The sequence below is a fragment of the Triturus cristatus genome, chromosome 6 (genome assembly GCF_964204655.1).
Source record: "Triturus cristatus chromosome 6, aTriCri1.1, whole genome shotgun sequence".
NCBI classification, from domain to species: Eukaryota; Metazoa; Chordata; class Amphibia; order Caudata; family Salamandridae; genus Triturus; species Triturus cristatus.
In genome coordinates this window covers 243,619,623-243,633,222 of record NC_140589.1, presented here as the reverse complement: position 1 = coordinate 243,633,222, position 13,600 = coordinate 243,619,623, and the positions used below count along the sequence as shown (strand labels likewise).

Below are 13,600 nucleotides of genomic sequence, written 5' to 3'. Positions count from 1 at the left end.
TGTTACCTTTAGACTCCATGGTTGTTGCTAATGCTCGCAAACGAGCCCATTAACAAACAACGGGTGATGCTCCTCCCCCCGACAAGGAGTCCAAAGTGCTGGAGACATCAGGCAAAAGGATAGCAGCGCAAGCGGCAAACATCTGGCACATTGCCAACACACAGGCACTCCTGGCCCATTATGATAGGTCCCACTACGACACACTAGAATCACTGCTACAACATTTGCCAGATGAATACAAAGAGGCAGCGGAGCTCCTTATCAGAGAGGGACAACTCCTTACAAATGCGTCCATCAAATGCGCACTGGATGCAGCCGACACTGCAGCAAGGGCGATAAACACAAGCGTCATGTTGAGGAGGCACGCATGGTTGAGAATCTCAGGCTTCAAGCCTGAGATTCAGAACAATATCCTAAATCAACCGGTCAACCCAGACTATTTATTTGGCCCTGAAGTTGACACTACCCTCGAAAAAATTAAGAAAGACACTGAAACTGCAAAATCAATGGGGGCTCTGCAGTCGCAGCAGTTTCGTAGTGGCTCCTTTCGTCGCCCCGGGAATAGAGGAGCAGCTAGAGGTCAGGGGTCCCAGCAGCAGTACAATAAAGGGGGCACGCAAAGTAACTATGATAAAACCACGAGAGGTGGATATCGTGGATCCAGCACCAAAGGCAGAGGACGTGGGTACGGCAACACCAGGTCCTCCCCCAAAAACAAACAGTGACGCCTTCTCCCTGCCCCCCGACCACATAACACCTGTCGGGGGGAGACTCCAGCAGTTCCTGTCAGTCTGGAAAACCATCACCACAGACAGGTGGGTCAGGGACATTATCCAGTACGGTTACTGTCTAGAATTAACGTCTACTCCACCCAACATACCGCCAAAGCACCGTCCTGTGTCCGTAGAGCTCTTGGCATTATTGCAGCAGGAGGTACTAAGTATGCTGCAAAAAGGTGCAATAGAAGTTGTGCCCGTCGACCAACAGGGGACAGGGGTGTACTCTCTGTACTTCTTAATCCCAAAAAAGGACGGATCTCTCAGACCTATACTAGACCTGAGACCCCTCAACCACTACATTCTATCAGAGCATTTCCATATGCTCACCCTACAGCAGGTTCTCCCGCTCCTCAGTCAGGGAGACTTCCTAGCCACACTGGACTTGAAAGATGCGTATTTCCACATACCCATACACCCATCGCACAGAAAATATCTCCGGTTCACTATTCAGGGGCATCACTATCAGTTCAAAGTTCTCCCCTTCAGAGTAACAACGGCACCCAGGATCTTTACCAAGTGCCTAGCAACAGTGGCTGCACTACGGAGACAGCACATTCACGTCTTCCCTTACCTGGACGACTGGCTTGTTCAGGCAAAGTCAGCCCAGCAATGTGCCAGCCACATGTCCCTCACCATTCACCTTCTTCACAGTCTGGGATTCTCACTAAATTACCCAAAATCACATCTTCAACCCGCACACGTACGACAGTACCTGGGCGCGACCATAAACACTCTGACAGCCACAGCTCAGCCAAATTTAGTGAGGATCAACAGCATGCAACTGCTGATCACAAAGTTCAAACCTCAACACTCCCTTCCAGCGCGAGTGTTCATGCAGTTGATAGGCATGATGGCCTACATATGCGCCCGCTTCAGGAGTGCTTAGCGCGTCAATAGAATCAGGCTCACGGACAATTAAAAGACCTAGTGTTGGTGAGCGGTCGGGCATACAACTCTCTGCATTGGTGGAATCCACAAAACCTTTGCAAGGGCCGACCGTTACAAGAGCCTGTTCCGCAAATAATACTGACAGCGGATGCCTCTCTCCAGGGATGGGGAGCTCATGTACTCAATTACACAGTGCAGGGACTATGGACGACACAGCAAAAGAAGATGCACATCAACATTCTGGAACTGATGGCAATCTTCCTAGCCATGAAGGCATTCAAAGTACATTTGTGCAACAAAGTCGTGTTGATCCGGACTGACAACATGACTGCCATGTACTACATACAGAAGCAGGGAGGAACACACTCTCCACAGTTGTCTCATCTGGCTAAGAGCATGTGGAAATGGGCCATTCAGAGGAACATATTCCTCATGGCGGAACACCTCCCGGGCAAGGACAACCAGATGGTGGATCTGCTCAGCAGACACAGCCACCAGATGCACGAGTGGGAGCTACATCCGTCAGTACTCCAACCGTACTTCCAACAGTGGGGTCATCCAGAGATAGACCTATTCGCCACAAACGAAAACGCAAAATGCCAAAGCTTTGCCGCCAGGTTCCCACATCCGCAGTCACAGGGCAATGCGATATGGATGAACTGGTCCGGCAGATTTGCGTACGCTTTTCCCCCAGCGCCATTAATACCGCTAGTGGCACGCAAACTGCGACAACACTCACTGACATTTATCCTAGTTGCTCCCACATGGGCACGCCAACCATGGTACACCACCTTTCTAGAACTTTCCGTGGTGCCGCAACAAAGGCTGCGGATCACACCCGCACTTTTAACGCAGAACCATGGCGAAATTCAGCACCCAGTTCCGCAACAGCTGAACCTGGCAATCTGGCTCCTGAGGTCTTAGAGTTTGGCTACCTAAACCTGCCACCTGAATGTATGAATATCATCAAGGAGGCCAGAAGACCCACAACCAGAGCTTGCTATGTGGCTAAATGGAAAAGGTTTGTCATTTACTGCAATAACAATGACATTAACCTGCTGGACGCATCCATTCAAAACATCTCATCTGTTACCTCTTACACTTATACCGATGCAATCTGGCATACAACTCCATACGTATACATTTAACCGCAATAGCAGCCTATCTTCAAAACAGGCAGCACCTCTCTTTATTCAGAGTGCCTGCCATCAAAGCCTTCTTAGGGGACTCAAACGAGTAATTCACACAAGACATCCCCCGGCACCAGTGTGGAACCTCAATGTGGTCCTCACCAGATTAATGGGTCCACCTTTTGAACCTCTCCATTCATGTGAGATTCAATTCCTCACCTGGAAAGTAGCTTTCTTAGTGGCAATCACTTCATTAAGAAGAGTTAGTGAACTCCAGGCACTAACCATTCAAGAGCCATTCATACAGGTTCACGCAAACAGGGTCGTACTACGTACCAACCCCAAATTCATGCCTGAAGTGATATCGCAGTTCCACATGAATCAGACTATTGAACTGCCTGTTTTCTTTCCAAGTCCACAAAATGTCGCAGAGAGAATGCTCCATACACTAGATGTAAAGAGGGCCCTCATGTACTTTATAGACAGAACAAAGGATTTTAGGAAAACAAGACAACTTTTCGTTGCCTTTTCTCCACAACACAAGGGCAACGCCATTTCCAAAGCAGGGATAGCCAGATGGATCGTTAAATGTATTCAAATTTGCTATCAAAAAGCTAAATGCACATTAACGATTCCCCCACGAGCCCACTCAACACGAAAGTTAGGGGCGTCCATGGCTTTCCTAGGAAACATTTCTTTACAGGAAATATGTAGAGCAGCCACATGGTCCACTATACATACATTTACCAAACACTACTGTGTAGATGTACACTCAAAACAGCAGGCAGCTGTAGGACAGGCTGTTCTCAAAACTCTTTTTCAGACTGCTGCAGCTGGCACGGGCAGCCGCCGCTAATGGAGGGACTGCTATATAATCTATGCACAGATATGAATTCAGCAGCCCACATGCCTCGAACTGAATATGCTACTTACCAGTATGCATCTGTTCTTGGCATGTAGGGCTGCTGACATTCATATCGCCCACCCTCCTCCCCGGCGCCTGTAGCGGCTGCAGCACTCAGAATTACTGTATAGCATGGTCATCACTTACTGTATCTACTCCATCACTGCCACAATGGCGAAAAACAATCTAAGGATGGAGAGGATGCCCATGCGCACTGTAGTCCAGGGGAGGAGCCACCTATCTCGTGATACTTCGAAGACTCTTCCAAGACAACAATGTGCAATCATCCGGACCCAACACTAGGCGGCGATCTATGCACAGATATGAATGTCAGCAGCCCTACATGCCAAGAACAGATGCATACTGGTAAGTAGCATATTCAATATATATGTCCACACTAATCCTTAGGATTAAGAAAACCGCACTCACAGAAATTAGCTTCTCCAGTTAGTTTATTTTACAAGGTATCCAGTTTTAGGAACTATATATATATATATATATATATATATATATATATATATATATTCACTGAAAAAACCATAGGTTTCACACATGTTATAGTTAGCGGAAATTTTACTGATAAAAAACCAATGAAATTCCCCCGTTATAGTTAGTGCAGGCAACTATAACTCACGCGACCGCAATCCTCTGCTGATGCTAATACTGTATTTAGACACTTATTTGCCCATGTCTTCTTCCATACATTTTTAGCTATACATATATTACAAATATTTTTTTTTCATAAAGACACATATGTCATCAGCAGAAGATTGCGGTCGCGTGAGTTATAGTTGCCTGCACTAACTATAACGGGGGAATTTCATTGGTTTTTTATCAGTAAAATTTCCGCTAACTATAACATGTGTGAAACCTATGGTTTTTTCAGTGAATTTGCAAGGTTTTTTAAATGCTAATTCCTAACTATAACGTGTGTGAAACCTATGGTTTTTTCAGTGAATTTGTACGGTTTTTTAAATGCTAAGTTACTTTACGCCATTCGTGGCGTGCGCGCCCACTTAACGCAGTTTGTTCCGTGCGCGCACAGTGAGCACGCGGTGCGCTTTGCGCACCGCGCGCCCACTTTACGCAGTTAGTGCCGTGCACGCACGGTGGGCACGCGGTGCGATGACAAAGCAAGAAAGCACGTCAACAAATCTGTTTCTGCTTTCCTCCGTGACTATGGTATGGGTGCCATTTACCACAACAACTTGCGTTATGACATGCAAGACATTTATAGAGGAGATGGTGTGCACTTCAATGATGAAGGGAACAGAGTCTTCCTCTTGAACCTTAGACTCTGCATCGGTACTTACTTGTAGGTACCACTAAAAAATCATTTCATAAACACAACGGCTCTTTTTAGAGCCCCCTAATATCTAAACACTTAAATCTGATTTTCATTTTTTTTTTTTTTTTTTTCTACCGTACGCTTACCGTAAGCTTACCGTACGCGTACCCCGTGATTTTTTTTAAAATCAATAAATGTTTTCTTTGTACTTTACATTCCTTCTTTGACCCCCTCACAAATGTAAGGGGGTCTGTAACTCTCCTCATTGCCCCCTTTTCTTGTTTTCACTCTTTTTTTTCTGAGTGAAATACACAAAATGGCGGCCGCCGCTTCCTGGTTTCGGCCGATTCGAATGTTTACTAAGATCTAAGAGCCAATCAGAATCGCGCTCGCGCACGCCACCGTACGCTTACGGTAAGCGTACGGTAAGCGTACCGTAAGCGGGCTCAGATATATATATTGATTTAAAGGCTATTTTCTCAAAATCTACTGAACAGATTTACACCAAACCTACAAAAGGCACTTCCTTGACCTAGGGACTACCTCTCTGCCAAATTTCGAGTAATTCTGTTCAGCCGTTCGGGCTGTAGCTCGTTCTAAAGGTCCTATGGAAAAATGCATGGGGAAAACGCGTTTTGGGACCCCCCTTTTATCTCAGCCCCCGCTTGACGGATCCCCCCGAGACTTTCAGGGTAGGAGCGGAGCGTAGCGCCCCACCTATTTTGAGAAATTCGCGAGGATTCATCGACCGGCGCCAAAGTTATTCAAAATAGAATGTTGAGGTTCTCCTATGGAAAAGGGGTCCTAACTATAACTACCTACTGGCGACCGCCAGTAGGTAATATATATATATATATATATATATATATATATATATATATATATATATATATATATATATATTCACTGAAAAAACCATAGGTTTCACACACGTTATAGTTAGGAATTAGCATTTAAAAAACGTTGCAAATTCACTGAAAAAACCATAGGTTTCACACATGTTATACTTTGCTGGACATTTCACTCGTAAAAAACCATTGAAATTCCCCCGTCATAGTTAGTGCAGGCAACTATAACTCACGCGACCGCAATCCTCTGCTGATGCTAATACTGTATTTAGACACTTATTTGCCCATGTCTCCTTCCATTACATTTTAGCTATACATATATTACAAATATTTTTTTTTCATAAAGACACATATGTCATCAGCAGAGGATTGCGGTCGCGTGAGTTATAGTTGCCTGCACTAACTATAACGGGGGAATTTCAATGGTTTTTTACGAGTGAAATGTCCAGCAAAGTATAACATGTGTGAAACCTATGGTTTTTTCAGTGAATTTGTACGGTTTTTTAAATGCTAAGTTACTTTACGCCGTTCGTGGCGTGCGCGCCCACTTTACGCAGTTCGTTCCGTGCGCGCACGGTGCGCTTCGCGCACCGTGCGCGCACAGTGAGCACGCGGTGCGCTTCGCGCACCGCGCGCCCACTTTACGCAGTTAGTGCCGTGCACGCACGGTGGGCACGCGGTGCGCTACGCGCACCGCGTGCCCACGTTACGCTGGATGGGCCATGTACGCACGATGCGCTTCCCGCACCGTCCGCACACGGAGGCCATATTAGGCGCATCGTTGTTAAAGGTTATCTATTAATTATTCTGTTATTATATATACAATGAACAAAAGGTGCCCTTCGGGCACCATTTGCACACGGGGTGTGGAAAACGTGGATATTGTTTTTTTTTTTTTATTTATTTTTGACCATACGCGTACGGTAAGCGTAATCGGCGATTTTTCAAAAAGAAAAAAAATTAAATTTTTGGTCTTGGGGGTTCTTTTGGGACACCCTAACCATGTCTAGGTGGTTAGGAGCTGTCTAGCAAGCCCCTTTTAATGTTTTCCGACTTTGATTTTCCTCCCCCCCCCTCAGAGTGCGAGAGAGAAAATGGCGGCCGACACTTCCTGGTTTCGACCGATTCGAATGTTTACTAAGATCTAACAGCCAATCAGAATCGCGCTCGTGCACGGCACCGTACGCGTACGGTAAGCTTACCGTAAGCGCACCGTAAGCGCACCGTAAGCTGCCACAGATATATATATTGATTTAAAGGCTATTTTCTCAGGAACTACTGAACAGATTTACACCAGACCTACAAAAGGCACTTCCTTGACCTGTAGACTACCTCTCTGCCAAATTTCAAATAACTCTGTTCAGCCGTTCGGGCTGTAGCTGTGTCTAAAGGTCCTATGGAAAAATGCATGGGGAAAACGCGTTTTGGGACCCCCTTTTTTCTCAGCCCCCGCTTGACGAATACCCCCGAGACTATCAGGGTAGGAGCGGAGCGTAGCGCCCCATTAGTTTTGAAAATTTCGCGAGGATTCGTCGACCGGCGCCAAAGTTATTCAAAATAGAATGTTGCGGTTTTCCTATGGAAACAGGGTCCTAACTATAACTACCTACTGGCGACCGCCAGTAGGTAATATATATATATATATATCTACGCTTATATTTGAGACTCAATTCCGCTTTGCAAGGGGATTCCATGTTTATAAACAAAATTCCTGGCCCTCATTTCTTTACTCTTAAACAATCTTATGTCAGTATAGTAGCAAGTGAGTAACTGTGCCATCTGTAGCGCGCTGTGTCTGCTATGCGGCTGGGCCTTGCTTGCGCGCTAAGGAGACACCCGTCAGTCTCAGTTAGGTGCCGGCCCAAAGGTCACGTGCGACCTGGTGCCCGTTTGTTAATCCCCTCAAACCGAGCTCGGTCATGAGGAGTGAGTGGTTGCAACAATGTAGTGTGGAGCCCGGGCGGAACTCTACACCATCCATTGATTAAAGAGTAGGGGGTTCTTGGTTTAGCCATTCCCTTCCTATGCAGTTTCTGGTGATAACAATTGCCACAAACCAAGGGAGACTTATGACTGAGTTTGAAACTATCTGGTTATCCAGACCAAATAAGACTAACCCGGGGGTCAGATTTACCTGTGTGCTGGTAATGGTGAATAGAAATCCTCTGATCTATGTCCAGAACAACATGAGCATAGTACGCTTGGGAAAAACTTGTGTTTATCATCTGCCCCAGGATAAACACACCACAGACATTCAGAGCCAGATCACCCTTCCCACCTTTTTACTTTCTTCGGAGTGCAATACAGATCGAAGATTGTTTTGGAATGTTGTTTTTAGCCTGTCACATAGCCAACTTTTATGTCCCCTAATTAGCGTCTTATGGAAATGGGTGTTCCCTCCACTATCGTTCAAGTTGCCTGCCCACTTTAAATTCTGTGCCTCAACATCATCGGCCTCAAGTTCGAAGAGTATTCTGAGGGTATTTCACTTCTTTGATAACTGAGTACATCATGGGACTTTCCACTTCACTTAGCTCTTCTAGGCTAATCATCTGAAAAAAGTGCCTAAGCGGACGATATTCAACTCGATAGCCACACTAAATAAACTATAACTTGCCACTCTACCATGGACTTTGCTCTCACAAATGATGTGATGTGCAATGTCAGAAGTGTTATTGTATTGAATACACTGTGTATGGAGGTGTGCAGGTTATAATCACGTGAAGGTGTTGAATGAATCATATGTTAAAGGTATAAGTTTAGAATTTTAAATGTTTGTGTAGTATAAGTTTGGTTTGTAGATAAAGAATAAATAAAGTTATAGTATTTTAAAGGTGGTGCATTCATTATAAATTAAAGGTATAACTTAAGAAATATGTGTAAAATTGGTAGTGTTTATGTAGTTTTAGTTTGGTTAGTATAGAAAGAACAAATAAAGTTTTCCTAAATATAACAAAGGTATGACCTTGTGACCTTGTTTTTTTTATTTTTAAATATGTTGGTTATATGTAACAAGTAATGTTATTCAGACACAGAGGTCTGAATTTCATTATGCAAGGTACAGGATTTCTCCTATGCCGGTGTGCGCCTTATGGTCACTGTTTAAATGTTCCAGCTGGTAATGAAATTACTGTAGACTATTTTACTGCCACTTAAAAGAAAAGTCAGTCTTCAGTGAAAAGGGCAAGCATAGCAATGGGACCTGTGAATCGGGCAAATTTAATTAACCACATCACTTGCAATTTATGCACAGGAGGGAAATCGCAACCTTTCTACTCTGCTCATTTTCCAAAGAAATATATTGTCTTTAGAATCTGAATTATAAAGCGTTATAAAAACTGTTGAATGAAGTGTGGCACAAGATAATGACTTGTTGAAAGAAGTGTCATGTGGAGGCAAGGACGGTGTACGAACTGATGCCATAACATATTGTAAGTAAAATGTATCATTATTGACCCGCATGAGGATGGTGGAAATTTTATATGAGACTGTTGCATGGTTCTAGTTCAAATTAGTAGTTGCATATTTAAAGCACTTCATAATATACTCCTGCCACTTCTAATTGCAGTAAATAAATGGTGGTGTTATTATCTATTTTAACAATACTCCATTTGCTTTTTTCAAAAAATTTAATTCCTGGGTTGGCCGGACAGAATTCAAACTTGTTTTCTGCAGATTACACTTGGTGTCGTTAATGCTCGTTCATCGCATCAAGTCATCTTGCCAGCCTATAAACATTATAGTACAATGTAAGCTGGATAGCAATTTACAAGTGTATTTTGTCATAAGCGTGCCCAGTAACCATCTAGTTTTTAAAATATCTCTTTTTGGCGGCCTGCACTCGTTCTCTCCATCTTCATGCATTGGATGTGTGCCCAGGATGGTGGAAATGTATCTAGCAGCTGTTTGCTTGGATTCACATCTTATTTATTTTTTGCGCCACATCTAACCCTCTAGTATGAATGGCTAAAAGATGAATGCTAAATAGACTCCTCTATTTCTAAGGCTTTACAGTTGTTGAATGATAAAATAATTTTGGAATAAATTCTTGCCGTTGAATGAGACACCTGCTTTCACTTTCTGTTGCAGTTCCTAAATCCCTACTAAGAGAAGGGATAGACTAGCACTTTACTGGTTCCAACATCATGGTTCCTATAAAGTACTGAATTCGCTCACTCAAGTGCTACTAATAGTCCAGAAGAAAAAAGACTAAAACTCCTGTCCTGAGGTGTTTCCTATCTGAAAGGATCCTCTTAATGCCCTGTGTTCAACCAGCGTGCGAATTCTGCAAATTGTCAGCTAGCAGGGGATCTGTCTTCCTCCTGCTTGAATCCTCTGGATTCTTAATTGTTCTCAAAGTAGTGTGCCCTATTCTTGTTAATTGCTCTCAAAGTAGTGTGCCCTTCGATTGAAGAGTCACATATGATTATTGATTGTAGTCTGATTTTCACGTAATGAGATTCTGATTCCTCTATCGCTTTGTTGGCAATCCTTAGATGCTTGAATTTGTTTCTGGATTTCTCAGGTAGCCAATGTAGTCTTCTTAAAGCTGGTGGTTTACGGTCTGTTATTTGGACAGAAGTTGCTAGTCCAGGGCCCATGCTGGCACCAATGTATACTCTCCTCAGTTCTACTACAGAAACTCAGAGGCTAGGACCTGATTTCTTTGAGTGGGGGTGAAGTGGTACTTAAAAATTCAAGGAGGGTGATTGACCTATAGAGGTTGTTTGGTGTTTTTTGATAAACTGTTCAAGTACAAAGGATGCCATAGCTTTGGAAATGTGGAGTAAAGAATGTCTTCTGACTATTTACTTGTACTGATGCTTTCTGAATAGTTGTAAATATATGCAGTATCAGTAAATGCAGTCTGATCACAGCAGCCTTAATTTTAATGTTGGAGCTTTGTTATACAGTCCCTAGCTGTACTGCATGTCAAAAATCAACCTCATGGTAGCAGTTCAGAAAGAGGTGTTTCTTGTGACTCTTTCCTTTAGGAGGAACCAATGTATTTGGGATGAAGGAAGTTAGTTATGAACGACAATTCTACCCTCGCCTTAGTTCAGATGTCATAGGTAGGCTTTTCCTCTGCTACACAGATTCTCAAACTCACTCACTACATTCGAGTTTTCAAGCATGGCGCAGCTCTTAATAATGCACCAGCTGTCATTGGCAATTGTTAATAACTACTAGAATGTCACCTAGAGCTCTTGAAAATCAACTCACTCTCACTTAAAACTCTTAATTAAAAAAAAAACGACTTTGGCTTAATTCTTCCTCAATGTCTCATATTGTCACTAATAGATCTTAATTACACCCAGACCCATAGCATATAACTTTTCAAAATTCCCTGTGACTTACTGTTCTGCCTGTTGGGATTGCCCACTCTTTCTGCAAACAGAAGCCCTGATAGACAATGTAATTACAAGCTCTTGAAAACGTATTGCTACTTGAAGCTTCTTAAGACATCTCTTACAACACTTGGATCAGAGCTCTCTATAATGTGGAATCAGTTACCAAAGCTCTTGGTAATGCTCATACAGTTGTTCATATGTCACAGTATTGCACACATTGTCATAGTTCTTGTAAATGCACAGCTCCTGGTGCTGCCTCGGCTGTCACCTGATTTCCTGAGAGTGCCCAGCCCATATTGAACGCTACCAATTACACACTTACCTTCTACATAAGCCTCACCTTTCCTTGACATTCAGTGATTCAAGAACTGCCTCAATCTTATCCAGACATTGATGGCTGGCACCTACTTGATGCATATGCCTACCAACTAAATTTTTCTGCTTCCCAATAAAATCAAATTACTTCCAAACCTGGCTCAGTGGTGTTCAAATGAATGGTTTTGTCTACTAACATTCAACATTTCTAACTTACCTCGGTTTATCCTTAACACGAACATGCACCTCATGGTGCACATCACCAAGAAGACCAAGATGACATGGCACCAGTTCTTTGTCTTGAAAACAGTGAACTATTCCTCCTTGTAAATGTTTTCACATGTGCTATTAAAACCCACATACTTTCACATCAGGATGAAGGTTCCTTGAGCCTTGTCCTCCCAGACTTCATACATAGACCACTGAAAAACATTCTACACTTTGTGGCACACATCATTAGAACCTGAAGAAATGAAGCAATTTTACACTTGTGACGTGATGGAAGACTACCTATATTATCTACAATGCCCTGAATAATGGCACACGTATATATCTGGCTGACACATGAACTTTCTCTATTAATTCTCAGTACACCCACCTAAAGGCAAGTCATTGTCAGAATGGAGACTGAGGAACATAAGAAAAATACAGGAAATGAGCCTTCTCCATCTATCCAGCTAGGATCAGGAAAAACATACACGTGATCCATAGACAGACTCTTCAAAGAACACTACATCTCAACTCCTTAGAATGTTAATTTCCTTTTACTGACCACTATAGAACCCTCCCACTGTATGAACAATTATGGATCGTAATTTTGGCCGCTCATCCTTTACAGTGGTTTACTGTCCTTGGCTAGGTTGAAGCTGCACGAGTTTTAGTTATTAGGCAACTAATAGGCATACTATTTCCCCTTTCTGGGAACCAATCATCTCATTGTAGCACCTGACTAAGGTTAGCATAACAGCGCAGTCTCAAGCCTACTTAGAAGTGGTGGTGTGGGCTAGGAATCACCATCAGCTGGCTCGTAATAATATCACACAATAAATGATTGTCCAGTCAGTGCTTTATCTTTGGAAAAAGTATGTTTTATTACACACACATTACTCAATACTACGCATTAACTTAAAAATATATATACAGAAGGCAAATTGAAAATATCTTCGGTGACAGATATTCTGCAATCACATTGGAGCTCTAAAGGATGATGTTCCAAAAATCACAGTACATCCCACCTACAACAGATAGAACATTATGATATGGGGGGTATCACATTATATGAACCGGGCCTATTGGCTTTATCAATGGTCGCCACATTAAAAAGACCAATAACTGCATGTTAACTGTCCCATCATAATATCATCACGTTGAAATGCAATCATTATTACCGGTAAAGTATTTCAATGTTTATCAAAAACTATTGTCAACAATACATTGTCAAAGTTTTTAAAATCAATATAAAAAGTCTGTGTCTGCAGACTTTGCAGCAGGCCTCCAGACCTTTAAACGGCATACATTATAGGGAGCTGGTTCCACTCCATCAGCTTTCCTCTCATCCTTGGTATCTGGCACCTCTCATTATTGGTCTCTTGTGCCCCTCTCCTCCTGTTGGGGCACAGAAGACCAGATCTGCTCCCAACTGGGTGTGAAAAGTTCTAGATGCCATGCACCACAGGCCAATCCTCGGGTGTCACACCCCTGTCCAAACCCTCCTGCACATCATGCTGGTGCTGGGACAATTCAAGATGGTGCCATTAAGTGGTCACTGTTCACATCTACTCTGGGTACCTCAGCTCTGCCCCTCGCTGACATAACTGCTAAGGACTTTCCCATCAAAACCTCAAAGGGGAGCTCTTTCTCGGTTGGCTAAAGAGGTCTGGGCTTCTTCCTTTGTTCAGTGGACCCGAGTTGTGCAAACTCTAGTCCAGTGTGACCACTAATTAACGGATGCAGATTTTCATCCCCACCCTTTCCTCATCAGGAGCTGAGTGAGACACTGTTAATTACTCCTTTCGTGTGGGGAGCCCTCTGTTGAGGAGCAGGTAATTAACTTGGTCCAGCAGGGTGACAGAAGACCTGGATTCTGATCCTGACTCA

At 43.3% G+C, this 13,600-nt stretch overlaps 1 protein-coding gene across 2 annotated transcripts in view; it reads left to right on the top strand.

Moving 5' to 3' along the window:
* Nucleotides 1-13,600, top strand: part of KLHL29 (kelch like family member 29) — a 1,101,789-nt gene that overhangs the window by 807,374 nt on the left and 280,815 nt on the right. The window lies entirely within an intron of this gene.